This window comes from Conger conger, chromosome 15 (assembly GCF_963514075.1).
Source record: "Conger conger chromosome 15, fConCon1.1, whole genome shotgun sequence".
Lineage (NCBI taxonomy): Eukaryota > Metazoa > Chordata > Actinopteri > Anguilliformes > Congridae > Conger > Conger conger.
Genome location: NC_083774.1, coordinates 31,158,900 through 31,182,875, shown reverse-complemented (window position 1 = coordinate 31,182,875; position 23,976 = coordinate 31,158,900). Strand labels below are relative to the sequence as shown.

The 23,976-nt window shown below is 42.2% G+C and overlaps 35 non-coding genes across 35 annotated transcripts; all 35 read left to right on the top strand.

Moving 5' to 3' along the window:
* The first annotated feature begins 376 nt into the window (after window positions 1–376).
* LOC133112429 (U4 spliceosomal RNA) lies at window positions 377–517 on the top strand. The gene has a single exon (XR_009705267.1). It is a non-coding gene; the product is annotated as a U4 spliceosomal RNA (small nuclear RNA).
* Window positions 518–1,058: 541 nt separating this feature from the next.
* On the top strand, window positions 1,059–1,199 carry LOC133112428 (U4 spliceosomal RNA). The gene has a single exon (XR_009705266.1). It is a non-coding gene; the product is annotated as a U4 spliceosomal RNA (small nuclear RNA).
* Window positions 1,200–1,740: 541 nt separating this feature from the next.
* Window positions 1,741–1,881, top strand: LOC133112342 (U4 spliceosomal RNA). The gene has a single exon (XR_009705183.1). It is a non-coding gene; the product is annotated as a U4 spliceosomal RNA (small nuclear RNA).
* Window positions 1,882–2,412: 531 nt separating this feature from the next.
* Window positions 2,413–2,553, top strand: LOC133112427 (U4 spliceosomal RNA). Its single transcript, XR_009705265.1, has one exon. It is a non-coding gene; the product is annotated as a U4 spliceosomal RNA (small nuclear RNA).
* Window positions 2,554–3,094: 541 nt separating this feature from the next.
* Window positions 3,095–3,235, top strand: LOC133112426 (U4 spliceosomal RNA). Its single transcript, XR_009705264.1, has one exon. It is a non-coding gene; the product is annotated as a U4 spliceosomal RNA (small nuclear RNA).
* Window positions 3,236–3,776: 541 nt separating this feature from the next.
* On the top strand, window positions 3,777–3,917 carry LOC133112424 (U4 spliceosomal RNA). The gene has a single exon (XR_009705262.1). It is a non-coding gene; the product is annotated as a U4 spliceosomal RNA (small nuclear RNA).
* A 541-nt stretch (window positions 3,918–4,458) lies between these two features.
* Window positions 4,459–4,599, top strand: LOC133112341 (U4 spliceosomal RNA). The gene has a single exon (XR_009705182.1). It is a non-coding gene; the product is annotated as a U4 spliceosomal RNA (small nuclear RNA).
* A 531-nt stretch (window positions 4,600–5,130) lies between these two features.
* LOC133112423 (U4 spliceosomal RNA) lies at window positions 5,131–5,271 on the top strand. Its single transcript, XR_009705261.1, has one exon. It is a non-coding gene; the product is annotated as a U4 spliceosomal RNA (small nuclear RNA).
* A 541-nt stretch (window positions 5,272–5,812) lies between these two features.
* LOC133112422 (U4 spliceosomal RNA) lies at window positions 5,813–5,953 on the top strand. The gene has a single exon (XR_009705260.1). It is a non-coding gene; the product is annotated as a U4 spliceosomal RNA (small nuclear RNA).
* Window positions 5,954–6,494: 541 nt separating this feature from the next.
* LOC133112340 (U4 spliceosomal RNA) lies at window positions 6,495–6,635 on the top strand. Its single transcript, XR_009705181.1, has one exon. It is a non-coding gene; the product is annotated as a U4 spliceosomal RNA (small nuclear RNA).
* A 531-nt stretch (window positions 6,636–7,166) lies between these two features.
* On the top strand, window positions 7,167–7,307 carry LOC133112421 (U4 spliceosomal RNA). Its single transcript, XR_009705259.1, has one exon. It is a non-coding gene; the product is annotated as a U4 spliceosomal RNA (small nuclear RNA).
* A 541-nt stretch (window positions 7,308–7,848) lies between these two features.
* On the top strand, window positions 7,849–7,989 carry LOC133112419 (U4 spliceosomal RNA). Its single transcript, XR_009705258.1, has one exon. It is a non-coding gene; the product is annotated as a U4 spliceosomal RNA (small nuclear RNA).
* Window positions 7,990–8,530: 541 nt separating this feature from the next.
* On the top strand, window positions 8,531–8,671 carry LOC133112339 (U4 spliceosomal RNA). The gene has a single exon (XR_009705180.1). It is a non-coding gene; the product is annotated as a U4 spliceosomal RNA (small nuclear RNA).
* A 531-nt stretch (window positions 8,672–9,202) lies between these two features.
* LOC133112418 (U4 spliceosomal RNA) lies at window positions 9,203–9,343 on the top strand. The gene has a single exon (XR_009705257.1). It is a non-coding gene; the product is annotated as a U4 spliceosomal RNA (small nuclear RNA).
* Window positions 9,344–9,884: 541 nt separating this feature from the next.
* Window positions 9,885–10,025, top strand: LOC133112417 (U4 spliceosomal RNA). Its single transcript, XR_009705256.1, has one exon. It is a non-coding gene; the product is annotated as a U4 spliceosomal RNA (small nuclear RNA).
* A 541-nt stretch (window positions 10,026–10,566) lies between these two features.
* Window positions 10,567–10,707, top strand: LOC133112618 (U4 spliceosomal RNA). The gene has a single exon (XR_009705446.1). It is a non-coding gene; the product is annotated as a U4 spliceosomal RNA (small nuclear RNA).
* Window positions 10,708–11,248: 541 nt separating this feature from the next.
* On the top strand, window positions 11,249–11,389 carry LOC133112416 (U4 spliceosomal RNA). Its single transcript, XR_009705255.1, has one exon. It is a non-coding gene; the product is annotated as a U4 spliceosomal RNA (small nuclear RNA).
* A 541-nt stretch (window positions 11,390–11,930) lies between these two features.
* On the top strand, window positions 11,931–12,071 carry LOC133112415 (U4 spliceosomal RNA). The gene has a single exon (XR_009705254.1). It is a non-coding gene; the product is annotated as a U4 spliceosomal RNA (small nuclear RNA).
* Window positions 12,072–12,612: 541 nt separating this feature from the next.
* LOC133112414 (U4 spliceosomal RNA) lies at window positions 12,613–12,753 on the top strand. The gene has a single exon (XR_009705253.1). It is a non-coding gene; the product is annotated as a U4 spliceosomal RNA (small nuclear RNA).
* Window positions 12,754–13,294: 541 nt separating this feature from the next.
* On the top strand, window positions 13,295–13,435 carry LOC133112412 (U4 spliceosomal RNA). Its single transcript, XR_009705251.1, has one exon. It is a non-coding gene; the product is annotated as a U4 spliceosomal RNA (small nuclear RNA).
* Window positions 13,436–13,976: 541 nt separating this feature from the next.
* On the top strand, window positions 13,977–14,117 carry LOC133112617 (U4 spliceosomal RNA). Its single transcript, XR_009705445.1, has one exon. It is a non-coding gene; the product is annotated as a U4 spliceosomal RNA (small nuclear RNA).
* A 541-nt stretch (window positions 14,118–14,658) lies between these two features.
* LOC133112411 (U4 spliceosomal RNA) lies at window positions 14,659–14,799 on the top strand. Its single transcript, XR_009705250.1, has one exon. It is a non-coding gene; the product is annotated as a U4 spliceosomal RNA (small nuclear RNA).
* A 541-nt stretch (window positions 14,800–15,340) lies between these two features.
* LOC133112616 (U4 spliceosomal RNA) lies at window positions 15,341–15,481 on the top strand. The gene has a single exon (XR_009705444.1). It is a non-coding gene; the product is annotated as a U4 spliceosomal RNA (small nuclear RNA).
* Window positions 15,482–16,022: 541 nt separating this feature from the next.
* Window positions 16,023–16,163, top strand: LOC133112410 (U4 spliceosomal RNA). The gene has a single exon (XR_009705249.1). It is a non-coding gene; the product is annotated as a U4 spliceosomal RNA (small nuclear RNA).
* Window positions 16,164–16,704: 541 nt separating this feature from the next.
* Window positions 16,705–16,845, top strand: LOC133112409 (U4 spliceosomal RNA). The gene has a single exon (XR_009705248.1). It is a non-coding gene; the product is annotated as a U4 spliceosomal RNA (small nuclear RNA).
* A 541-nt stretch (window positions 16,846–17,386) lies between these two features.
* On the top strand, window positions 17,387–17,527 carry LOC133112408 (U4 spliceosomal RNA). Its single transcript, XR_009705247.1, has one exon. It is a non-coding gene; the product is annotated as a U4 spliceosomal RNA (small nuclear RNA).
* A 541-nt stretch (window positions 17,528–18,068) lies between these two features.
* On the top strand, window positions 18,069–18,209 carry LOC133112407 (U4 spliceosomal RNA). The gene has a single exon (XR_009705246.1). It is a non-coding gene; the product is annotated as a U4 spliceosomal RNA (small nuclear RNA).
* Window positions 18,210–18,750: 541 nt separating this feature from the next.
* Window positions 18,751–18,891, top strand: LOC133112406 (U4 spliceosomal RNA). Its single transcript, XR_009705245.1, has one exon. It is a non-coding gene; the product is annotated as a U4 spliceosomal RNA (small nuclear RNA).
* A 541-nt stretch (window positions 18,892–19,432) lies between these two features.
* Window positions 19,433–19,573, top strand: LOC133112338 (U4 spliceosomal RNA). The gene has a single exon (XR_009705179.1). It is a non-coding gene; the product is annotated as a U4 spliceosomal RNA (small nuclear RNA).
* A 531-nt stretch (window positions 19,574–20,104) lies between these two features.
* Window positions 20,105–20,245, top strand: LOC133112405 (U4 spliceosomal RNA). The gene has a single exon (XR_009705244.1). It is a non-coding gene; the product is annotated as a U4 spliceosomal RNA (small nuclear RNA).
* A 541-nt stretch (window positions 20,246–20,786) lies between these two features.
* LOC133112404 (U4 spliceosomal RNA) lies at window positions 20,787–20,927 on the top strand. The gene has a single exon (XR_009705243.1). It is a non-coding gene; the product is annotated as a U4 spliceosomal RNA (small nuclear RNA).
* Window positions 20,928–21,468: 541 nt separating this feature from the next.
* Window positions 21,469–21,609, top strand: LOC133112403 (U4 spliceosomal RNA). The gene has a single exon (XR_009705242.1). It is a non-coding gene; the product is annotated as a U4 spliceosomal RNA (small nuclear RNA).
* Window positions 21,610–22,150: 541 nt separating this feature from the next.
* LOC133112401 (U4 spliceosomal RNA) lies at window positions 22,151–22,291 on the top strand. Its single transcript, XR_009705240.1, has one exon. It is a non-coding gene; the product is annotated as a U4 spliceosomal RNA (small nuclear RNA).
* A 541-nt stretch (window positions 22,292–22,832) lies between these two features.
* LOC133112400 (U4 spliceosomal RNA) lies at window positions 22,833–22,973 on the top strand. Its single transcript, XR_009705239.1, has one exon. It is a non-coding gene; the product is annotated as a U4 spliceosomal RNA (small nuclear RNA).
* Window positions 22,974–23,514: 541 nt separating this feature from the next.
* Window positions 23,515–23,655, top strand: LOC133112399 (U4 spliceosomal RNA). Its single transcript, XR_009705238.1, has one exon. It is a non-coding gene; the product is annotated as a U4 spliceosomal RNA (small nuclear RNA).
* The last annotated feature ends 321 nt before the right edge of the window (window positions 23,656–23,976 follow it).

Genomic DNA, 23,976 nt, shown 5'->3' with positions numbered 1-23,976 from the left:
CTGAATTGTTTGGAAATGGCCTTTTCTTTTCAAAAGTGGAATTGGGAAAGCCCCTGTGGTTCCACCCACAGACGGAACCCTCACATCTGCTGTTTCTTGCCTGGAACACTTGGGGGCGACGGTGAACATTTAGCATTACCCAAAATGCCCTTTGTGTTCAACTTTGTAAAAACATATAAAAATGTTTCATTATCCTAAAACGTATTATGAAAAAGAAGGTATGGTTACCAAATCCGGGTCACAGCTTAAATGGAAATGTATGAATTTTTGGCAAGACTTAGCAATTCGGTAAAATGGAAATATGTCGCCAAAACTTCCCGTTTTGGAAAAGTCGATGTTTTTGGCTGGGTCCTTCAGGTCGAATTTGGTCAACTTTATCTTTGCGCAGTGGCAGTATCGTAGCCTATGAGGTTTATCCGAGGCGTGATTATTGCTGGTTGAAAACTTAACCCAATACCCCGCCGAGACTGCTTGAAATATTAGCGGGCTTGGCAATTTTTGACAGTCTCATCCGGGACTGGTGTTTTTGTTCAAAAGAAAGAGCGTTGTGTGTATTTGTTTGCTGTTGAAACGATTGTTGGTTTGGAGATGTCGCGTGATGTGGCACGTGCTTTTTCCAAGAAAGGCGGGTTGCATTTATCCCTTTTCGATGATCGGGTGTCAGTTTTGGCAAAAGATATCTCTGAATTGTTTGGAAATGGCCTTTTCTTTTCAAAAGTGGAATTGGGAAAGCCCCTGTGGTTCCACCCACAGACGGAACCCTCACATCTGCTGTTTCTTGCCTGGAACACTTGGGGGCGACGGTGAACATTTAGCATTACCCAAAATGCCCTTTGTGTTCAACTTTGTAAAAACATATAAAAATGTTTCATTATCCTAAAACGTATTATGAAAAAGAAGGTATGGTTACCAAATCCGGGTCACAGCTTAAATGGAAATGTATGAATTTTTGGCAAGACTTAGCAATTCGGTAAAATGGAAATATGTCGCCAAAACTTCCCGTTTTGGAAAAGTCGATGTTTTTGGCTGGGTCCTTCAGGTCGAATTTGGTCAACTTTATCTTTGCGCAGTGGCAGTATCGTAGCCTATGAGGTTTATCCGAGGCGTGATTATTGCTGGTTGAAAACTTAACCCAATACCCCGCCGAGACTGCTTGAAATATTAGCGGGCTTGGCAATTTTTGACAGTCTCATCCGGGACTGGTGTTTTTGTTCAAAAGAAAGAGCGTTGTGTGTATTTGTTTGCTGTTGAAACGATTGTTGGTTTGGAGATGTCGCGTGATGTGGCACGTGCTTTTTCCAAGAAAGGCGGGTTGCATTTATCCCTTTTCGATGATCGGGTGTCAGTTTTGGCAAAAGATATCTCTGAATTGTTTGGAAATGGCCTTTTCTTTTCAAAAGTGGAATTGGGAAAGCCCCTGTGGTTCCACCCACAGACGGAACCCTCACATCTGCTGTTTCTTGCCTGGAACACTTGGGGGCGACGGTGAACATTTAGCATTACCCAAAATGCCCTTTGTGTTCAACTTTGTAAAAACATATAAAAATGTTTCATTATCCTAAAACGTATTATGAAAAAGAACGTATGGTTACCAAATCCGGGTCACAGCTTAAATGGAAATGTATGAATTTTTGGCAAGACTTAGCAATTCGGTAAAATGGAAATATGTCGCCAAAACTTCCCGTTTTGGAAAAGTCGATGTTTTTGGCTGGGTCCTTCAGGTCGAATTTGGTCAACTTTATCTTTGCGCAGTGGCAGTATCGTAGCCTATGAGGTTTATCCGAGGCGTGATTATTGCTGGTTGAAAACTTAACCCAATACCCCGCCGAGACTGCTTGAAATATTAGCGGGCTTGGCAATTTTTGACAGTCTCATCTGGGACTGGTGTTTTTGTTCAAAAGAAAGAGCGTTGTGTGTATTTGTTTGCTGTTGAAACGATTGTTGGTTTGGTGATGTCGCACGTGCTTTTTCCAAGAAAGGCGGGTTGCATTTATCCCTTTTCGATGATCGGGTGTCAGTTTTGGCAAAAGATATCTCTGAATTGTTTGGAAATGGCCTTTTCTTTTCAAAAGTGGAATTGGGAAAGCCCCTGTGGTTCCACCCACAGACGGAACCCTCACATCTGCTGTTTCTTGCCTGGAACACTTGGGGGCGACGGTGAACATTTAGCATTACCCAAAATGCCCTTTGTGTTCAACTTTGTAAAAACATATAAAAATGTTTCATTATCCTAAAACGTATTATGAAAAAGAAGGTATGGTTACCAAATCCGGGTCACAGCTTAAATGGAAATGTATGAATTTTTGGCAAGACTTAGCAATTCGGTAAAATGGAAATATGTCGCCAAAACTTCCCGTTTTGGAAAAGTCGATGTTTTTGGCTGGGTCCTTCAGGTCGAATTTGGTCAACTTTATCTTTGCGCAGTGGCAGTATCGTAGCCTATGAGGTTTATCCGAGGCGTGATTATTGCTGGTTGAAAACTTAACCCAATACCCCGCCGAGACTGCTTGAAATATTAGCGGGCTTGGCAATTTTTGACAGTCTCATCCGGGACTGGTGTTTTTGTTCAAAAGAAAGAGCGTTGTGTGTATTTGTTTGCTGTTGAAACGATTGTTGGTTTGGAGATGTCGCGTGATGTGGCACGTGCTTTTTCCAAGAAAGGCGGGTTGCATTTATCCCTTTTCGATGATCGGGTGTCAGTTTTGGCAAAAGATATCTCTGAATTGTTTGGAAATGGCCTTTTCTTTTCAAAAGTGGAATTGGGAAAGCCCCTGTGGTTCCACCCACAGACGGAACCCTCACATCTGCTGTTTCTTGCCTGGAACACTTGGGGGCGACGGTGAACATTTAGCATTACCCAAAATGCCCTTTGTGTTCAACTTTGTAAAAACATATAAAAATGTTTCATTATCCTAAAACGTATTATGAAAAAGAACGTATGGTTACCAAATCCGGGTCACAGCTTAAATGGAAATGTATGAATTTTTGGCAAGACTTAGCAATTCGGTAAAATGGAAATATGTCGCCAAAACTTCCCGTTTTGGAAAAGTCGATGTTTTTGGCTGGGTCCTTCAGGTCGAATTTGGTCAACTTTATCTTTGCGCAGTGGCAGTATCGTAGCCTATGAGGTTTATCCGAGGCGTGATTATTGCTGGTTGAAAACTTAACCCAATACCCCGCCGAGACTGCTTGAAATATTAGCGGGCTTGGCAATTTTTGACAGTCTCATCCGGGACTGGTGTTTTTGTTCAAAAGAAAGAGCGTTGTGTGTATTTGTTTGCTGTTGAAACGATTGTTGGTTTGGAGATGTCGCGTGATGTGGCACGTGCTTTTTCCAAGAAAGGCGGGTTGCATTTATCCCTTTTCGATGATCGGGTGTCAGTTTTGGCAAAAGATATCTCTGAATTGTTTGGAAATGGCCTTTTCTTTTCAAAAGTGGAATTGGGAAAGCCCCTGTGGTTCCACCCACAGACGGAACCCTCACATCTGCTGTTTCTTGCCTGGAACACTTGGGGGCGACGGTGAACATTTAGCATTACCCAAAATGCCCTTTGTGTTCAACTTTGTAAAAACATATAAAAATGTTTCATTATCCTAAAACGTATTATGAAAAAGAACGTATGGTTACCAAATCCGGGTCACAGCTTAAATGGAAATGTATGAATTTTTGGCAAGACTTAGCAATTCGGTAAAATGGAAATATGTCGCCAAAACTTCCCGTTTTGGAAAAGTCGATGTTTTTGGCTGGGTCCTTCAGGTCGAATTTGGTCAACTTTATCTTTGCGCAGTGGCAGTATCGTAGCCTATGAGGTTTATCCGAGGCGTGATTATTGCTGGTTGAAAACTTAACCCAATACCCCGCCGAGACTGCTTGAAATATTAGCGGGCTTGGCAATTTTTGACAGTCTCATCCGGGACTGGTGTTTTTGTTCAAAAGAAAGAGCGTTGTGTGTATTTGTTTGCTGTTGAAACGATTGTTGGTTTGGAGATGTCGCGTGATGTGGCACGTGCTTTTTCCAAGAAAGGCGGGTTGCATTTATCCCTTTTCGATGATCGGGTGTCAGTTTTGGCAAAAGATATCTCTGAATTGTTTGGAAATGGCCTTTTCTTTTCAAAAGTGGAATTGGGAAAGCCCCTGTGGTTCCACCCACAGACGGAACCCTCACATCTGCTGTTTCTTGCCTGGAACACTTGGGGGCGACGGTGAACATTTAGCATTACCCAAAATGCCCTTTGTGTTCAACTTTGTAAAAACATATAAAAATGTTTCATTATCCTAAAACGTATTATGAAAAAGAACGTATGGTTACCAAATCCGGGTCACAGCTTAAATGGAAATGTATGAATTTTTGGCAAGACTTAGCAATTCGGTAAAATGGAAATATGTCGCCAAAACTTCCCGTTTTGGAAAAGTCGATGTTTTTGGCTGGGTCCTTCAGGTCGAATTTGGTCAACTTTATCTTTGCGCAGTGGCAGTATCGTAGCCTATGAGGTTTATCCGAGGCGTGATTATTGCTGGTTGAAAACTTAACCCAATACCCCGCCGAGACTGCTTGAAATATTAGCGGGCTTGGCAATTTTTGACAGTCTCATCTGGGACTGGTGTTTTTGTTCAAAAGAAAGAGCGTTGTGTGTATTTGTTTGCTGTTGAAACGATTGTTGGTTTGGTGATGTCGCACGTGCTTTTTCCAAGAAAGGCGGGTTGCATTTATCCCTTTTCGATGATCGGGTGTCAGTTTTGGCAAAAGATATCTCTGAATTGTTTGGAAATGGCCTTTTCTTTTCAAAAGTGGAATTGGGAAAGCCCCTGTGGTTCCACCCACAGACGGAACCCTCACATCTGCTGTTTCTTGCCTGGAACACTTGGGGGCGACGGTGAACATTTAGCATTACCCAAAATGCCCTTTGTGTTCAACTTTGTAAAAACATATAAAAATGTTTCATTATCCTAAAACGTATTATGAAAAAGAACGTATGGTTACCAAATCCGGGTCACAGCTTAAATGGAAATGTATGAATTTTTGGCAAGACTTAGCAATTCGGTAAAATGGAAATATGTCGCCAAAACTTCCCGTTTTGGAAAAGTCGATGTTTTTGGCTGGGTCCTTCAGGTCGAATTTGGTCAACTTTATCTTTGCGCAGTGGCAGTATCGTAGCCTATGAGGTTTATCCGAGGCGTGATTATTGCTGGTTGAAAACTTAACCCAATACCCCGCCGAGACTGCTTGAAATATTAGCGGGCTTGGCAATTTTTGACAGTCTCATCCGGGACTGGTGTTTTTGTTCAAAAGAAAGAGCGTTGTGTGTATTTGTTTGCTGTTGAAACGATTGTTGGTTTGGAGATGTCGCGTGATGTGGCACGTGCTTTTTCCAAGAAAGGCGGGTTGCATTTATCCCTTTTCGATGATCGGGTGTCAGTTTTGGCAAAAGATATCTCTGAATTGTTTGGAAATGGCCTTTTCTTTTCAAAAGTGGAATTGGGAAAGCCCCTGTGGTTCCACCCACAGACGGAACCCTCACATCTGCTGTTTCTTGCCTGGAACACTTGGGGGCGACGGTGAACATTTAGCATTACCCAAAATGCCCTTTGTGTTCAACTTTGTAAAAACATATAAAAATGTTTCATTATCCTAAAACGTATTATGAAAAAGAACGTATGGTTACCAAATCCGGGTCACAGCTTAAATGGAAATGTATGAATTTTTGGCAAGACTTAGCAATTCGGTAAAATGGAAATATGTCGCCAAAACTTCCCGTTTTGGAAAAGTCGATGTTTTTGGCTGGGTCCTTCAGGTCGAATTTGGTCAACTTTATCTTTGCGCAGTGGCAGTATCGTAGCCTATGAGGTTTATCCGAGGCGTGATTATTGCTGGTTGAAAACTTAACCCAATACCCCGCCGAGACTGCTTGAAATATTAGCGGGCTTGGCAATTTTTGACAGTCTCATCCGGGACTGGTGTTTTTGTTCAAAAGAAAGAGCGTTGTGTGTATTTGTTTGCTGTTGAAACGATTGTTGGTTTGGAGATGTCGCGTGATGTGGCACGTGCTTTTTCCAAGAAAGGCGGGTTGCATTTATCCCTTTTCGATGATCGGGTGTCAGTTTTGGCAAAAGATATCTCTGAATTGTTTGGAAATGGCCTTTTCTTTTCAAAAGTGGAATTGGGAAAGCCCCTGTGGTTCCACCCACAGACGGAACCCTCACATCTGCTGTTTCTTGCCTGGAACACTTGGGGGCGACGGTGAACATTTAGCATTACCCAAAATGCCCTTTGTGTTCAACTTTGTAAAAACATATAAAAATGTTTCATTATCCTAAAACGTATTATGAAAAAGAACGTATGGTTACCAAATCCGGGTCACAGCTTAAATGGAAATGTATGAATTTTTGGCAAGACTTAGCAATTCGGTAAAATGGAAATATGTCGCCAAAACTTCCCGTTTTGGAAAAGTCGATGTTTTTGGCTGGGTCCTTCAGGTCGAATTTGGTCAACTTTATCTTTGCGCAGTGGCAGTATCGTAGCCTATGAGGTTTATCCGAGGCGTGATTATTGCTGGTTGAAAACTTAACCCAATACCCCGCCGAGACTGCTTGAAATATTAGCGGGCTTGGCAATTTTTGACAGTCTCATCTGGGACTGGTGTTTTTGTTCAAAAGAAAGAGCGTTGTGTGTATTTGTTTGCTGTTGAAACGATTGTTGGTTTGGTGATGTCGCACGTGCTTTTTCCAAGAAAGGCGGGTTGCATTTATCCCTTTTCGATGATCGGGTGTCAGTTTTGGCAAAAGATATCTCTGAATTGTTTGGAAATGGCCTTTTCTTTTCAAAAGTGGAATTGGGAAAGCCCCTGTGGTTCCACCCACAGACGGAACCCTCACATCTGCTGTTTCTTGCCTGGAACACTTGGGGGCGACGGTGAACATTTAGCATTACCCAAAATGCCCTTTGTGTTCAACTTTGTAAAAACATATAAAAATGTTTCATTATCCTAAAACGTATTATGAAAAAGAACGTATGGTTACCAAATCCGGGTCACAGCTTAAATGGAAATGTATGAATTTTTGGCAAGACTTAGCAATTCGGTAAAATGGAAATATGTCGCCAAAACTTCCCGTTTTGGAAAAGTCGATGTTTTTGGCTGGGTCCTTCAGGTCGAATTTGGTCAACTTTATCTTTGCGCAGTGGCAGTATCGTAGCCTATGAGGTTTATCCGAGGCGTGATTATTGCTGGTTGAAAACTTAACCCAATACCCCGCCGAGACTGCTTGAAATATTAGCGGGCTTGGCAATTTTTGACAGTCTCATCCGGGACTGGTGTTTTTGTTCAAAAGAAAGAGCGTTGTGTGTATTTGTTTGCTGTTGAAACGATTGTTGGTTTGGAGATGTCGCGTGATGTCGCACGTGCTTTTTCCAAGAAAGGCGGGTTGCATTTATCCCTTTTCGATGATCGGGTGTCAGTTTTGGCAAAAGATATCTCTGAATTGTTTGGAAATGGCCTTTTCTTTTCAAAAGTGGAATTGGGAAAGCCCCTGTGGTTCCACCCACAGACGGAACCCTCACATCTGCTGTTTCTTGCCTGGAACACTTGGGGGCGACGGTGAACATTTAGCATTACCCAAAATGCCCTTTGTGTTCAACTTTGTAAAAACATATAAAAATGTTTCATTATCCTAAAACGTATTATGAAAAAGAACGTATGGTTACCAAATCCGGGTCACAGCTTAAATGGAAATGTATGAATTTTTGGCAAGACTTAGCAATTCGGTAAAATGGAAATATGTCGCCAAAACTTCCCGTTTTGGAAAAGTCGATGTTTTTGGCTGGGTCCTTCAGGTCGAATTTGGTCAACTTTATCTTTGCGCAGTGGCAGTATCGTAGCCTATGAGGTTTATCCGAGGCGTGATTATTGCTGGTTGAAAACTTAACCCAATACCCCGCCGAGACTGCTTGAAATATTAGCGGGCTTGGCAATTTTTGACAGTCTCATCCGGGACTGGTGTTTTTGTTCAAAAGAAAGAGCGTTGTGTGTATTTGTTTGCTGTTGAAACGATTGTTGGTTTGGAGATGTCGCGTGATGTCGCACGTGCTTTTTCCAAGAAAGGCGGGTTGCATTTATCCCTTTTCGATGATCGGGTGTCAGTTTTGGCAAAAGATATCTCTGAATTGTTTGGAAATGGCCTTTTCTTTTCAAAAGTGGAATTGGGAAAGCCCCTGTGGTTCCACCCACAGACGGAACCCTCACATCTGCTGTTTCTTGCCTGGAACACTTGGGGGCGACAGTGAACATTTAGCATTACCCAAAATGCCCTTTGTGTTCAACTTTGTAAAAACATATAAAAATGTTTCATTATCCTAAAACGTATTATGAAAAAGAACGTATGGTTACCAAATCCGGGTCACAGCTTAAATGGAAATGTATGAATTTTTGGCAAGACTTAGCAATTCGGTAAAATGGAAATATGTCGCCAAAACTTCCCGTTTTGGAAAAGTCGATGTTTTTGGCTGGGTCCTTCAGGTCGAATTTGGTCAACTTTATCTTTGCGCAGTGGCAGTATCGTAGCCTATGAGGTTTATCCGAGGCGTGATTATTGCTGGTTGAAAACTTAACCCAATACCCCGCCGAGACTGCTTGAAATATTAGCGGGCTTGGCAATTTTTGACAGTCTCATCTGGGACTGGTGTTTTTGTTCAAAAGAAAGAGCGTTGTGTGTATTTGTTTGCTGTTGAAACGATTGTTGGTTTGGTGATGTCGCACGTGCTTTTTCCAAGAAAGGCGGGTTGCATTTATCCCTTTTCGATGATCGGGTGTCAGTTTTGGCAAAAGATATCTCTGAATTGTTTGGAAATGGCCTTTTCTTTTCAAAAGTGGAATTGGGAAAGCCCCTGTGGTTCCACCCACAGACGGAACCCTCACATCTGCTGTTTCTTGCCTGGAACACTTGGGGGCGACGGTGAACATTTAGCATTACCCAAAATGCCCTTTGTGTTCAACTTTGTAAAAACATATAAAAATGTTTCATTATCCTAAAACGTATTATGAAAAAGAACGTATGGTTACCAAATCCGGGTCACAGCTTAAATGGAAATGTATGAATTTTTGGCAAGACTTAGCAATTCGGTAAAATGGAAATATGTCGCCAAAACTTCCCGTTTTGGAAAAGTCGATGTTTTTGGCTGGGTCCTTCAGGTCGAATTTGGTCAACTTTATCTTTGCGCAGTGGCAGTATCGTAGCCTATGAGGTTTATCCGAGGCGTGATTATTGCTGGTTGAAAACTTAACCCAATACCCCGCCGAGACTGCTTGAAATATTAGCGGGCTTGGCAATTTTTGACAGTCTCATCCGGGACTGGTGTTTTTGTTCAAAAGAAAGAGCGTTGTGTGTATTTGTTTGCTGTTGAAACGATTGTTGGTTTGGAGATGTCGCGTGATGTGGCACGTGCTTTTTCCAAGAAAGGCGGGTTGCATTTATCCCTTTTCGATGATCGGGTGTCAGTTTTGGCAAAAGATATCTCTGAATTGTTTGGAAATGGCCTTTTCTTTTCAAAAGTGGAATTGGGAAAGCCCCTGTGGTTCCACCCACAGACGGAACCCTCACATCTGCTGTTTCTTGCCTGGAACACTTGGGGGCGACGGTGAACATTTAGCATTACCCAAAATGCCCTTTGTGTTCAACTTTGTAAAAACATATAAAAATGTTTCATTATCCTAAAACGTATTATGAAAAAGAACGTATGGTTACCAAATCCGGGTCACAGCTTAAATGGAAATGTATGAATTTTTGGCAAGACTTAGCAATTCGGTAAAATGGAAATATGTCGCCAAAACTTCCCGTTTTGGAAAAGTCGATGTTTTTGGCTGGGTCCTTCAGGTCGAATTTGGTCAACTTTATCTTTGCGCAGTGGCAGTATCGTAGCCTATGAGGTTTATCCGAGGCGTGATTATTGCTGGTTGAAAACTTAACCCAATACCCCGCCGAGACTGCTTGAAATATTAGCGGGCTTGGCAATTTTTGACAGTCTCATCCGGGACTGGTGTTTTTGTTCAAAAGAAAGAGCGTTGTGTGTATTTGTTTGCTGTTGAAACGATTGTTGGTTTGGAGATGTCGCGTGATGTCGCACGTGCTTTTTCCAAGAAAGGCGGGTTGCATTTATCCCTTTTCGATGATCGGGTGTCAGTTTTGGCAAAAGATATCTCTGAATTGTTTGGAAATGGCCTTTTCTTTTCAAAAGTGGAATTGGGAAAGCCCCTGTGGTTCCACCCACAGACGGAACCCTCACATCTGCTGTTTCTTGCCTGGAACACTTGGGGGCGACGGTGAACATTTAGCATTACCCAAAATGCCCTTTGTGTTCAACTTTGTAAAAACATATAAAAATGTTTCATTATCCTAAAACGTATTATGAAAAAGAACGTATGGTTACCAAATCCGGGTCACAGCTTAAATGGAAATGTATGAATTTTTGGCAAGACTTAGCAATTCGGTAAAATGGAAATATGTCGCCAAAACTTCCCGTTTTGGAAAAGTCGATGTTTTTGGCTGGGTCCTTCAGGTCGAATTTGGTCAACTTTATCTTTGCGCAGTGGCAGTATCGTAGCCTATGAGGTGTATCCGAGGCGTGATTATTGCTGGTTGAAAACTTAACCCAATACCCCGCCGAGACTGCTTGAAATATTAGCGGGCTTGGCAATTTTTGACAGTCTCATCCGGGACTGGTGTTTTTGTTCAAAAGAAAGAGCGTTGTGTGTATTTGTTTGCTGTTGAAACGATTGTTGGTTTGGAGATGTCGCGTGATGTCGCACGTGCTTTTTCCAAGAAAGGCGGGTTGCATTTATCCCTTTTCGATGATCGGGTGTCAGTTTTGGCAAAAGATATCTCTGAATTGTTTGGAAATGGCCTTTTCTTTTCAAAAGTGGAATTGGGAAAGCCCCTGTGGTTCCACCCACAGACGGAACCCTCACATCTGCTGTTTCTTGCCTGGAACACTTGGGGGCGACGGTGAACATTTAGCATTACCCAAAATGCCCTTTGTGTTCAACTTTGTAAAAACATATAAAAATGTTTCATTATCCTAAAACGTATTATGAAAAAGAACGTATGGTTACCAAATCCGGGTCACAGCTTAAATGGAAATGTATGAATTTTTGGCAAGACTTAGCAATTCGGTAAAATGGAAATATGTCGCCAAAACTTCCCGTTTTGGAAAAGTCGATGTTTTTGGCTGGGTCCTTCAGGTCGAATTTGGTCAACTTTATCTTTGCGCAGTGGCAGTATCGTAGCCTATGAGGTTTATCCGAGGCGTGATTATTGCTGGTTGAAAACTTAACCCAATACCCCGCCGAGACTGCTTGAAATATTAGCGGGCTTGGCAATTTTTGACAGTCTCATCCGGGACTGGTGTTTTTGTTCAAAAGAAAGAGCGTTGTGTGTATTTGTTTGCTGTTGAAACGATTGTTGGTTTGGAGATGTCGCGTGATGTGGCACGTGCTTTTTCCAAGAAAGGCGGGTTGCATTTATCCCTTTTCGATGATCGGGTGTCAGTTTTGGCAAAAGATATCTCTGAATTGTTTGGAAATGGCCTTTTCTTTTCAAAAGTGGAATTGGGAAAGCCCCTGTGGTTCCACCCACAGACGGAACCCTCACATCTGCTGTTTCTTGCCTGGAACACTTGGGGGCGACGGTGAACATTTAGCATTACCCAAAATGCCCTTTGTGTTCAACTTTGTAAAAACATATAAAAATGTTTCATTATCCTAAAACGTATTATGAAAAAGAAGGTATGGTTACCAAATCCGGGTCACAGCTTAAATGGAAATGTATGAATTTTTGGCAAGACTTAGCAATTCGGTAAAATGGAAATATGTCGCCAAAACTTCCCGTTTTGGAAAAGTCGATGTTTTTGGCTGGGTCCTTCAGGTCGAATTTGGTCAACTTTATCTTTGCGCAGTGGCAGTATCGTAGCCTATGAGGTTTATCCGAGGCGTGATTATTGCTGGTTGAAAACTTAACCCAATACCCCGCCGAGACTGCTTGAAATATTAGCGGGCTTGGCAATTTTTGACAGTCTCATCCGGGACTGGTGTTTTTGTTCAAAAGAAAGAGCGTTGTGTGTATTTGTTTGCTGTTGAAACGATTGTTGGTTTGGAGATGTCGCGTGATGTGGCACGTGCTTTTTCCAAGAAAGGCGGGTTGCATTTATCCCTTTTCGATGATCGGGTGTCAGTTTTGGCAAAAGATATCTCTGAATTGTTTGGAAATGGCCTTTTCTTTTCAAAAGTGGAATTGGGAAAGCCCCTGTGGTTCCACCCACAGACGGAACCCTCACATCTGCTGTTTCTTGCCTGGAACACTTGGGGGCGACGGTGAACATTTAGCATTACCCAAAATGCCCTTTGTGTTCAACTTTGTAAAAACATATAAAAATGTTTCATTATCCTAAAACGTATTATGAAAAAGAAGGTATGGTTACCAAATCCGGGTCACAGCTTAAATGGAAATGTATGAATTTTTGGCAAGACTTAGCAATTCGGTAAAATGGAAATATGTCGCCAAAACTTCCCGTTTTGGAAAAGTCGATGTTTTTGGCTGGGTCCTTCAGGTCGAATTTGGTCAACTTTATCTTTGCGCAGTGGCAGTATCGTAGCCTATGAGGTTTATCCGAGGCGTGATTATTGCTGGTTGAAAACTTAACCCAATACCCCGCCGAGACTGCTTGAAATATTAGCGGGCTTGGCAATTTTTGACAGTCTCATCCGGGACTGGTGTTTTTGTTCAAAAGAAAGAGCGTTGTGTGTATTTGTTTGCTGTTGAAACGATTGTTGGTTTGGAGATGTCGCGTGATGTGGCACGTGCTTTTTCCAAGAAAGGCGGGTTGCATTTATCCCTTTTCGATGATCGGGTGTCAGTTTTGGCAAAAGATATCTCTGAATTGTTTGGAAATGGCCTTTTCTTTTCAAAAGTGGAATTGGGAAAGCCCCTGTGGTTCCACCCACAGACGGAACCCTCACATCTGCTGTTTCTTGCCTGGAACACTTGGGGGCGACGGTGAACATTTAGCATTACCCAAAATGCCCTTTGTGTTCAACTTTGTAAAAACATATAAAAATGTTTCATTATCCTAAAACGTATTATGAAAAAGAAGGTATGGTTACCAAATCCGGGTCACAGCTTAAATGGAAATGTATGAATTTTTGGCAAGACTTAGCAATTCGGTAAAATGGAAATATGTCGCCAAAACTTCCCGTTTTGGAAAAGTCGATGTTTTTGGCTGGGTCCTTCAGGTCGAATTTGGTCAACTTTATCTTTGCGCAGTGGCAGTATCGTAGCCTATGAGGTTTATCCGAGGCGTGATTATTGCTGGTTGAAAACTTAACCCAATACCCCGCCGAGACTGCTTGAAATATTAGCGGGCTTGGCAATTTTTGACAGTCTCATCCGGGACTGGTGTTTTTGTTCAAAAGAAAGAGCGTTGTGTGTATTTGTTTGCTGTTGAAACGATTGTTGGTTTGGAGATGTCGCGTGATGTCGCACGTGCTTTTTCCAAGAAAGGCGGGTTGCATTTATCCCTTTTCGATGATCGGGTGTCAGTTTTGGCAAAAGATATCTCTGAATTGTTTGGAAATGGCCTTTTCTTTTCAAAAGTGGAATTGGGAAAGCCCCTGTGGTTCCACCCACAGACGGAACCCTCACATCTGCTGTTTCTTGCCTGGAACACTTGGGGGCGACGGTGAACATTTAGCATTACCCAAAATGCCCTTTGTGTTCAACTTTGTAAAAACATATAAAAATGTTTCATTATCCTAAAACGTATTATGAAAAAGAACGTATGGTTACCAAATCCGGGTCACAGCTTAAATGGAAATGTATGAATTTTTGGCAAGACTTAGCAATTCGGTAAAATGGAAATATGTCGCCAAAACTTCCCGTTTTGGAAAAGTCGATGTTTTTGGCTGGGTCCTTCAGGTCGAATTTGGTCAACTTTATCTTTGCGCAGTGGCAGTATCGTAGCCTATGAGGTGTATCCGAGGCGTGATTATTGCTGGTTGAAAACTTAACCCAATACCCCGCCGAGACTGCTTGAAATATTAGCGGGCTTGGCAATTTTTGACAGTCTCATCCGGGACTGGTGTTTTTGTTCAAAAGAAAGAGCGTTGTGTGTATTTGTTTGCTGTTGAAACGATTGTTGGTTTGGAGATGTCGCGTGATGTCGCACGTGCTTTTTCCAAGAAAGGCGGGTTGCATTTATCCCTTTTCGATGATCGGGTGTCAGTTTTGGCAAAAGATATCTCTGAATTGTTTGGAAATGGCCTTTTCTTTTCAAAAGTGGAATTGGGAAAGCCCCTGTGGTTCCACCCACAGACGGAACCCTCACATCTGCTGTTTCTTGCCTGGAACACTTGGGGGCGACGGTGAACATTTAGCATTACCCAAAATGCCCTTTGTGTTCAACTTTGTAAAAACATATAAAAATGTTTCATTATCCTAAAACGTATTATGAAAAAGAACGTATGGTTACCAAATCCGGGTCACAGCTTAAATGGAAATGTATGAATTTTTGGCAAGACTTAGCAATTCGGTAAAATGGAAATATGTCGCCAAAACTTCCCGTTTTGGAAAAGTCGATGTTTTTGGCTGGGTCCTTCAGGTCGAATTTGGTCAACTTTATCTTTGCGCAGTGGCAGTATCGTAGCCTATGAGGTTTATCCGAGGCGTGATTATTGCTGGTTGAAAACTTAACCCAATACCCCGCCGAGACTGCTTGAAATATTAGCGGGCTTGGCAATTTTTGACAGTCTCATCCGGGACTGGTGTTTTTGTTCAAAAGAAAGAGCGTTGTGTGTATTTGTTTGCTGTTGAAACGATTGTTGGTTTGGAGATGTCGCGTGATGTGGCACGTGCTTTTTCCAAGAAAGGCGGGTTGCATTTATCCCTTTTCGATGATCGGGTGTCAGTTTTGGCAAAAGATATCTCTGAATTGTTTGGAAATGGCCTTTTCTTTTCAAAAGTGGAATTGGGAAAGCCCCTGTGGTTCCACCCACAGACGGAACCCTCACATCTGCTGTTTCTTGCCTGGAACACTTGGGGGCGACGGTGAACATTTAGCATTACCCAAAATGCCCTTTGTGTTCAACTTTGTAAAAACATATAAAAATGTTTCATTATCCTAAAACGTATTATGAAAAAGAACGTATGGTTACCAAATCCGGGTCACAGCTTAAATGGAAATGTATGAATTTTTGGCAAGACTTAGCAATTCGGTAAAATGGAAATATGTCGCCAAAACTTCCCGTTTTGGAAAAGTCGATGTTTTTGGCTGGGTCCTTCAGGTCGAATTTGGTCAACTTTATCTTTGCGCAGTGGCAGTATCGTAGCCTATGAGGTGTATCCGAGGCGTGATTATTGCTGGTTGAAAACTTAACCCAATACCCCGCCGAGACTGCTTGAAATATTAGCGGGCTTGGCAATTTTTGACAGTCTCATCCGGGACTGGTGTTTTTGTTCAAAAGAAAGAGCGTTGTGTGTATTTGTTTGCTGTTGAAACGATTGTTGGTTTGGAGATGTCGCGTGATGTCGCACGTGCTTTTTCCAAGAAAGGCGGGTTGCATTTATCCCTTTTCGATGATCGGGTGTCAGTTTTGGCAAAAGATATCTCTGAATTGTTTGGAAATGGCCTTTTCTTTTCAAAAGTGGAATTGGGAAAGCCCCTGTGGTTCCACCCACAGACGGAACCCTCACATCTGCTGTTTCTTGCCTGGAACACTTGGGGGCGACGGTGAACATTTAGCATTACCCAAAATGCCCTTTGTGTTCAACTTTGTAAAAACATATAAAAATGTTTCATTATCCTAAAACGTATTATGAAAAAGAAGGTATGGTTACCAAATCCGGGTCACAGCTTAAATGGAAATGTATGAATTTTTGGCAAGACTTAGCAATTCGGTAAAATGGAAATATGTCGCCAAAACTTCCCGTTTTGGAAAAGTCGATGTTTTTGGCTGGGTCCTTCAGGTCGAATTTGGTCAACTTTATCTTTGCGCAGTGGCAGTATCGTAGCCTATGAGGTTTATCCGAGGCGTGATTATTGCTGGTTGAAAACTTAACCCAATACCCCGCCGAGACTGCTTGAAATATTAGCGGGCTTGGCAATTTTTGACAGTCTCATCCGGGACTGGTGTTTTTGTTCAAAAGAAAGAGCGTTGTGTGTATTTGTTTGCTGTTGAAACGATTGTTGGTTTGGAGATGTCGCGTGATGTGGCACGTGCTTTTTCCAAGAAAGGCGGGTTGCATTTATCCCTTTTCGATGATCGGGTGTCAGTTTTGGCAAAAGATATCTCTGAATTGTTTGGAAATGGCCTTTTCTTTTCAAAAGTGGAATTGGGAAAGCCCCTGTGGTTCCACCCACAGACGGAACCCTCACATCTGCTGTTTCTTGCCTGGAACACTTGGGGGCGACGGTGAACATTTAGCATTACCCAAAATGCCCTTTGTGTTCAACTTTGTAAAAACATATAAAAATGTTTCATTATCCTAAAACGTATTATGAAAAAGAACGTATGGTTACCAAATCCGGGTCACAGCTTAAATGGAAATGTATGAATTTTTGGCAAGACTTAGCAATTCGGTAAAATGGAAATATGTCGCCAAAACTTCCCGTTTTGGAAAAGTCGATGTTTTTGGCTGGGTCCTTCAGGTCGAATTTGGTCAACTTTATCTTTGCGCAGTGGCAGTATCGTAGCCTATGAGGTTTATCCGAGGCGTGATTATTGCTGGTTGAAAACTTAACCCAATACCCCGCCGAGACTGCTTGAAATATTAGCGGGCTTGGCAATTTTTGACAGTCTCATCCGGGACTGGTGTTTTTGTTCAAAAGAAAGAGCGTTGTGTGTATTTGTTTGCTGTTGAAACGATTGTTGGTTTGGAGATGTCGCGTGATGTGGCACGTGCTTTTTCCAAGAAAGGCGGGTTGCATTTATCCCTTTTCGATGATCGGGTGTCAGTTTTGGCAAAAGATATCTCTGAATTGTTTGGAAATGGCCTTTTCTTTTCAAAAGTGGAATTGGGAAAGCCCCTGTGGTTCCACCCACAGACGGAACCCTCACATCTGCTGTTTCTTGCCTGGAACACTTGGGGGCGACGGTGAACATTTAGCATTACCCAAAATGCCCTTTGTGTTCAACTTTGTAAAAACATATAAAAATGTTTCATTATCCTAAAACGTATTATGAAAAAGAAGGTATGGTTACCAAATCCGGGTCACAGCTTAAATGGAAATGTATGAATTTTTGGCAAGACTTAGCAATTCGGTAAAATGGAAATATGTCGCCAAAACTTCCCGTTTTGGAAAAGTCGATGTTTTTGGCTGGGTCCTTCAGGTCGAATTTGGTCAACTTTATCTTTGCGCAGTGGCAGTATCGTAGCCTATGAGGTTTATCCGAGGCGTGATTATTGCTGGTTGAAAACTTAACCCAATACCCCGCCGAGACTGCTTGAAATATTAGCGGGCTTGGCAATTTTTGACAGTCTCATCCGGGACTGGTGTTTTTGTTCAAAAGAAAGAGCGTTGTGTGTATTTGTTTGCTGTTGAAACGATTGTTGGTTTGGAGATGTCGCGTGATGTGGCACGTGCTTTTTCCAAGAAAGGCGGGTTGCATTTATCCCTTTTCGATGATCGGGTGTCAGTTTTGGCAAAAGATATCTCTGAATTGTTTGGAAATGGCCTTTTCTTTTCAAAAGTGGAATTGGGAAAGCCCCTGTGGTTCCACCCACAGACGGAACCCTCACATCTGCTGTTTCTTGCCTGGAACACTTGGGGGCGACGGTGAACATTTAGCATTACCCAAAATGCCCTTTGTGTTCAACTTTGTAAAAACATATAAAAATGTTTCATTATCCTAAAACGTATTATGAAAAAGAACGTATGGTTACCAAATCCGGGTCACAGCTTAAATGGAAATGTATGAATTTTTGGCAAGACTTAGCAATTCGGTAAAATGGAAATATGTCGCCAAAACTTCCCGTTTTGGAAAAGTCGATGTTTTTGGCTGGGTCCTTCAGGTCGAATTTGGTCAACTTTATCTTTGCGCAGTGGCAGTATCGTAGCCTATGAGGTTTATCCGAGGCGTGATTATTGCTGGTTGAAAACTTAACCCAATACCCCGCCGAGACTGCTTGAAATATTAGCGGGCTTGGCAATTTTTGACAGTCTCATCCGGGACTGGTGTTTTTGTTCAAAAGAAAGAGCGTTGTGTGTATTTGTTTGCTGTTGAAACGATTGTTGGTTTGGAGATGTCGCGTGATGTCGCACGTGCTTTTTCCAAGAAAGGCGGGTTGCATTTATCCCTTTTCGATGATCGGGTGTCAGTTTTGGCAAAAGATATCTCTGAATTGTTTGGAAATGGCCTTTTCTTTTCAAAAGTGGAATTGGGAAAGCCCCTGTGGTTCCACCCACAGACGGAACCCTCACATCTGCTGTTTCTTGCCTGGAACACTTGGGGGCGACGGTGAACATTTAGCATTACCCAAAATGCCCTTTGTGTTCAACTTTGTAAAAACATATAAAAATGTTTCATTATCCTAAAACGTATTATGAAAAAGAACGTATGGTTACCAAATCCGGGTCACAGCTTAAATGGAAATGTATGAATTTTTGGCAAGACTTAGCAATTCGGTAAAATGGAAATATGTCGCCAAAACTTCCCGTTTTGGAAAAGTCGATGTTTTTGGCTGGGTCCTTCAGGTCGAATTTGGTCAACTTTATCTTTGCGCAGTGGCAGTATCGTAGCCTATGAGGTTTATCCGAGGCGTGATTATTGCTGGTTGAAAACTTAACCCAATACCCCGCCGAGACTGCTTGAAATATTAGCGGGCTTGGCAATTTTTGACAGTCTCATCCGGGACTGGTGTTTTTGTTCAAAAGAAAGAGCGTTGTGTGTATTTGTTTGCTGTTGAAACGATTGTTGGTTTGGAGATGTCGCGTGATGTGGCACGTGCTTTTTCCAAGAAAGGCGGGTTGCATTTATCCCTTTTCGATGATCGGGTGTCAGTTTTGGCAAAAGATATCTCTGAATTGTTTGGAAATGGCCTTTTCTTTTCAAAAGTGGAATTGGGAAAGCCCCTGTGGTTCCACCCACAGACGGAACCCTCACATCTGCTGTTTCTTGCCTGGAACACTTGGGGGCGACGGTGAACATTTAGCATTACCCAAAATGCCCTTTGTGTTCAACTTTGTAAAAACATATAAAAATGTTTCATTATCCTAAAACGTATTATGAAAAAGAACGTATGGTTACCAAATCCGGGTCACAGCTTAAATGGAAATGTATGAATTTTTGGCAAGACTTAGCAATTCGGTAAAATGGAAATATGTCGCCAAAACTTCCCGTTTTGGAAAAGTCGATGTTTTTGGCTGGGTCCTTCAGGTCGAATTTGGTCAACTTTATCTTTGCGCAGTGGCAGTATCGTAGCCTATGAGGTTTATCCGAGGCGTGATTATTGCTGGTTGAAAACTTAACCCAATACCCCGCCGAGACTGCTTGAAATATTAGCGGGCTTGGCAATTTTTGACAGTCTCATCTGGGACTGGTGTTTTTGTTCAAAAGAAAGAGCGTTGTGTGTATTTGTTTGCTGTTGAAACGATTGTTGGTTTGGTGATGTCGCACGTGCTTTTTCCAAGAAAGGCGGGTTGCATTTATCCCTTTTCGATGATCGGGTGTCAGTTTTGGCAAAAGATATCTCTGAATTGTTTGGAAATGGCCTTTTCTTTTCAAAAGTGGAATTGGGAAAGCCCCTGTGGTTCCACCCACAGACGGAACCCTCACATCTGCTGTTTCTTGCCTGGAACACTTGGGGGCGACGGTGAACATTTAGCATTACCCAAAATGCCCTTTGTGTTCAACTTTGTAAAAACATATAAAAATGTTTCATTATCCTAAAACGTATTATGAAAAAGAACGTATGGTTACCAAATCCGGGTCACAGCTTAAATGGAAATGTATGAATTTTTGGCAAGACTTAGCAATTCGGTAAAATGGAAATATGTCGCCAAAACTTCCCGTTTTGGAAAAGTCGATGTTTTTGGCTGGGTCCTTCAGGTCGAATTTGGTCAACTTTATCTTTGCGCAGTGGCAGTATCGTAGCCTATGAGGTTTATCCGAGGCGTGATTATTGCTGGTTGAAAACTTAACCCAATACCCCGCCGAGACTGCTTGAAATATTAGCGGGCTTGGCAATTTTTGACAGTCTCATCCGGGACTGGTGTTTTTGTTCAAAAGAAAGAGCGTTGTGTGTATTTGTTTGCTGTTGAAACGATTGTTGGTTTGGAGATGTCGCGTGATGTCGCACGTGCTTTTTCCAAGAAAGGCGGGTTGCATTTATCCCTTTTCGATGATCGGGTGTCAGTTTTGGCAAAAGATATCTCTGAATTGTTTGGAAATGGCCTTTTCTTTTCAAAAGTGGAATTGGGAAAGCCCCTGTGGTTCCACCCACAGACGGAACCCTCACATCTGCTGTTTCTTGCCTGGAACACTTGGGGGCGACGGTGAACATTTAGCATTACCCAAAATGCCCTTTGTGTTCAACTTTGTAAAAACATATAAAAATGTTTCATTATCCTAAAACGTATTATGAAAAAGAACGTATGGTTACCAAATCCGGGTCACAGCTTAAATGGAAATGTATGCATTTTTGGCAAGACTTAGCAATTCGGTAAAATGGAAATATGTCGCCAAAACTTCCCGTTTTGGAAAAGTCGATGTTTTTGGCTGGGTCCTTCAGGTCGAATTTGGTCAACTTTATCTTTGCGCAGTGGCAGTATCGTAGCCTATGAGGTTTATCCGAGGCGTGATTATTGCTGGTTGAAAACTTAACCCAATACCCCGCCGAGACTGCTTGAAATATTAGCGGGCTTGGCAATTTTTGACAGTCTCATCCGGGACTGGTGTTTTTGTTCAAAAGAAAGAGCGTTGTGTGTATTTGTTTGCTGTTGAAACGATTGTTGGTTTGGAGATGTCGCGTGATGTCGCACGTGCTTTTTCCAAGAAAGGCGGGTTGCATTTATCCCTTTTCGATGATCGGGTGTCAGTTTTGGCAAAAGATATCTCTGAATTGTTTGGAAATGGCCTTTTCTTTTCAAAAGTGGAATTGGGAAAGCCCCTGTGGTTCCACCCACAGACGGAACCCTCACATCTGCTGTTTCTTGCCTGGAACACTTGGGGGCGACGGTGAACATTTAGCATTACCCAAAATGCCCTTTGTGTTCAACTTTGTAAAAACATATAAAAATGTTTCATTATCCTAAAACGTATTATGAAAAAGAACGTATGGTTACCAAATCCGGGTCACAGCTTAAATGGAAATGTATGCATTTTTGGCAAGACTTAGCAATTCGGTAAAATGGAAATATGTCGCCAAAACTTCCCGTTTTGGAAAAGTCGATGTTTTTGGCTGGGTCCTTCAGGTCGAATTTGGTCAACTTTATCTTTGCGCAGTGGCAGTATCGTAGCCTATGAGGTTTATCCGAGGCGTGATTATTGCTGGTTGAAAACTTAACCCAATACCCCGCCGAGACTGCTTGAAATATTAGCGGGCTTGGCAATTTTTGACAGTCTCATCCGGGACTGGTGTTTTTGTTCAAAAGAAAGAGCGTTGTGTGTATTTGTTTGCTGTTGAAACGATTGTTGGTTTGGAGATGTCGCGTGATGTGGCACGTGCTTTTTCCAAGAAAGGCGGGTTGCATTTATCCCTTTTCGATGATCGGGTGTCAGTTTTGGCAAAAGATATCTCTGAATTGTTTGGAAATGGCCTTTTCTTTTCAAAAGTGGAATTGGGAAAGCCCCTGTGGTTCCACCCACAGACGGAACCCTCACATCTGCTGTTTCTTGCCTGGAACACTTGGGGGCGACGGTGAACATTTAGCATTACCCAAAATGCCCTTTGTGTTCAACTTTGTAAAAACATATAAAAATGTTTCATTATCCTAAAACGTATTATGAAAAAGAAGGTATGGTTACCAAATCCGGGTCACAGCTTAAATGGAAATGTATGAATTTTTGGCAAGACTTAGCAATTCGGTAAAATGGAAATATGTCGCCAAAACTTCCCGTTTTGGAAAAGTCGATGTTTTTGGCTGGGTCCTTCAGGTCGAATTTGGTCAACTTTATCTTTGCGCAGTGGCAGTATCGTAGCCTATGAGGTTTATCCGAGGCGTGATTATTGCTGGTTGAAAACTTAACCCAATACCCCGCCGAGACTGCTTGAAATATTAGCGGGCTTGGCAATTTTTGACAGTCTCATCCGGGACTGGTGTTTTTGTTCAAAAGAAAGAGCGTTGTGTGTATTTGTTTGCTGTTGAAACGATTGTTGGTTTGGAGATGTCGCGTGATGTGGCACGTGCTTTTTCCAAGAAAGGCGGGTTGCATTTATCCCTTTTCGATGATCGGGTGTCAGTTTTGGCAAAAGATATCTCTGAATTGTTTGGAAATGGCCTTTTCTTTTCAAAAGTGGAATTGGGAAAGCCCCTGTGGTTCCACCCACAGACGGAACCCTCACATCTGCTGTTTCTTGCCTGGAACACTTGGGGGCGACGGTGAACATTTAGCATTACCCAAAATGCCCTTTGTGTTCAACTTTGTAAAAACATATAAAAATGTTTCATTATCCTAAAACGTATTATGAAAAAGAACGTATGGTTACCAAATCCGGGTCACAGCTTAAATGGAAATGTATGAATTTTTGGCAAGACTTAGCAATTCGGTAAAATGGAAATATGTCGCCAAAACTTCCCGTTTTGGAAAAGTCGATGTTTTTGGCTGGGTCCTTCAGGTCGAATTTGGTCAACTTTATCTTTGCGCAGTGGCAGTATCGTAGCCTATGAGGTTTATCCGAGGCGTGATTATTGCTGGTTGAAAACTTAACCCAATACCCCGCCGAGACTGCTTGAAATATTAGCGGGCTTGGCAATTTTTGACAGTCTCATCCGGGACTGGTGTTTTTGTTCAAAAGAAAGAGCGTTGTGTGTATTTGTTTGCTGTTGAAACGATTGTTGGTTTGGAGATGTCGCGTGATGTCGCACGTGCTTTTTCCAAGAAAGGCGGGTTGCATTTATCCCTTTTCGATGATCGGGTGTCAGTTTTGGCAAAAGATATCTCTGAATTGTTTGGAAATGGCCTTTTCTTTTCAAAAGTGGAATTGGGAAAGCCCCTGTGGTTCCACCCACAGACGGAACCCTCACATCTGCTGTTTCTTGCCTGGAACACTTGGGGGCGACGGTGAACATTTAGCATTACCCAAAATGCCCTTTGTGTTCAACTTTGTAAAAACATATAAAAATGTTTCATTATCCTAAAACGTATTATGAAAAAGAACGTATGGTTACCAAATCCGGGTCACAGCTTAAATGGAAATGTATGAATTTTTGGCAAGACTTAGCAATTCGGTAAAATGGAAATATGTCGCCAAAACTTCCCGTTTTGGAAAAGTCGATGTTTTTGGCTGGGTCCTTCAGGTCGAATTTGGTCAACTTTATCTTTGCGCAGTGGCAGTATCGTAGCCTATGAGGTTTATCCGAGGCGTGATTATTGCTGGTTGAAAACTTAACCCAATACCCCGCCGAGACTGCTTGAAATATTAGCGGGCTTGGCAATTTTTGACAGTCTCATCCGGGACTGGTGTTTTTGTTCAAAAGAAAGAGCGTTGTGTGTATTTGTTTGCTGTTGAAACGATTGTTGGTTTGGAGATGTCGCGTGATGTGGCACGTGCTTTTTCCAAGAAAGGCGGGTTGCATTTATCCCTTTTCGATGATCGGGTGTCAGTTTTGGCAAAAGATATCTCTGAATTGTTTGGAAATGGCCTTTTCTTTTCAAAAGTGGAATTGGGAAAGCCCCTGTGGTTCCACCCACAGACGGAACCCTCACATCTGCTGTTTCTTGCCTGGAACACTTGGGGGCGACGGTGAACATTTAGCATTACCCAAAATGCCCTTTGTG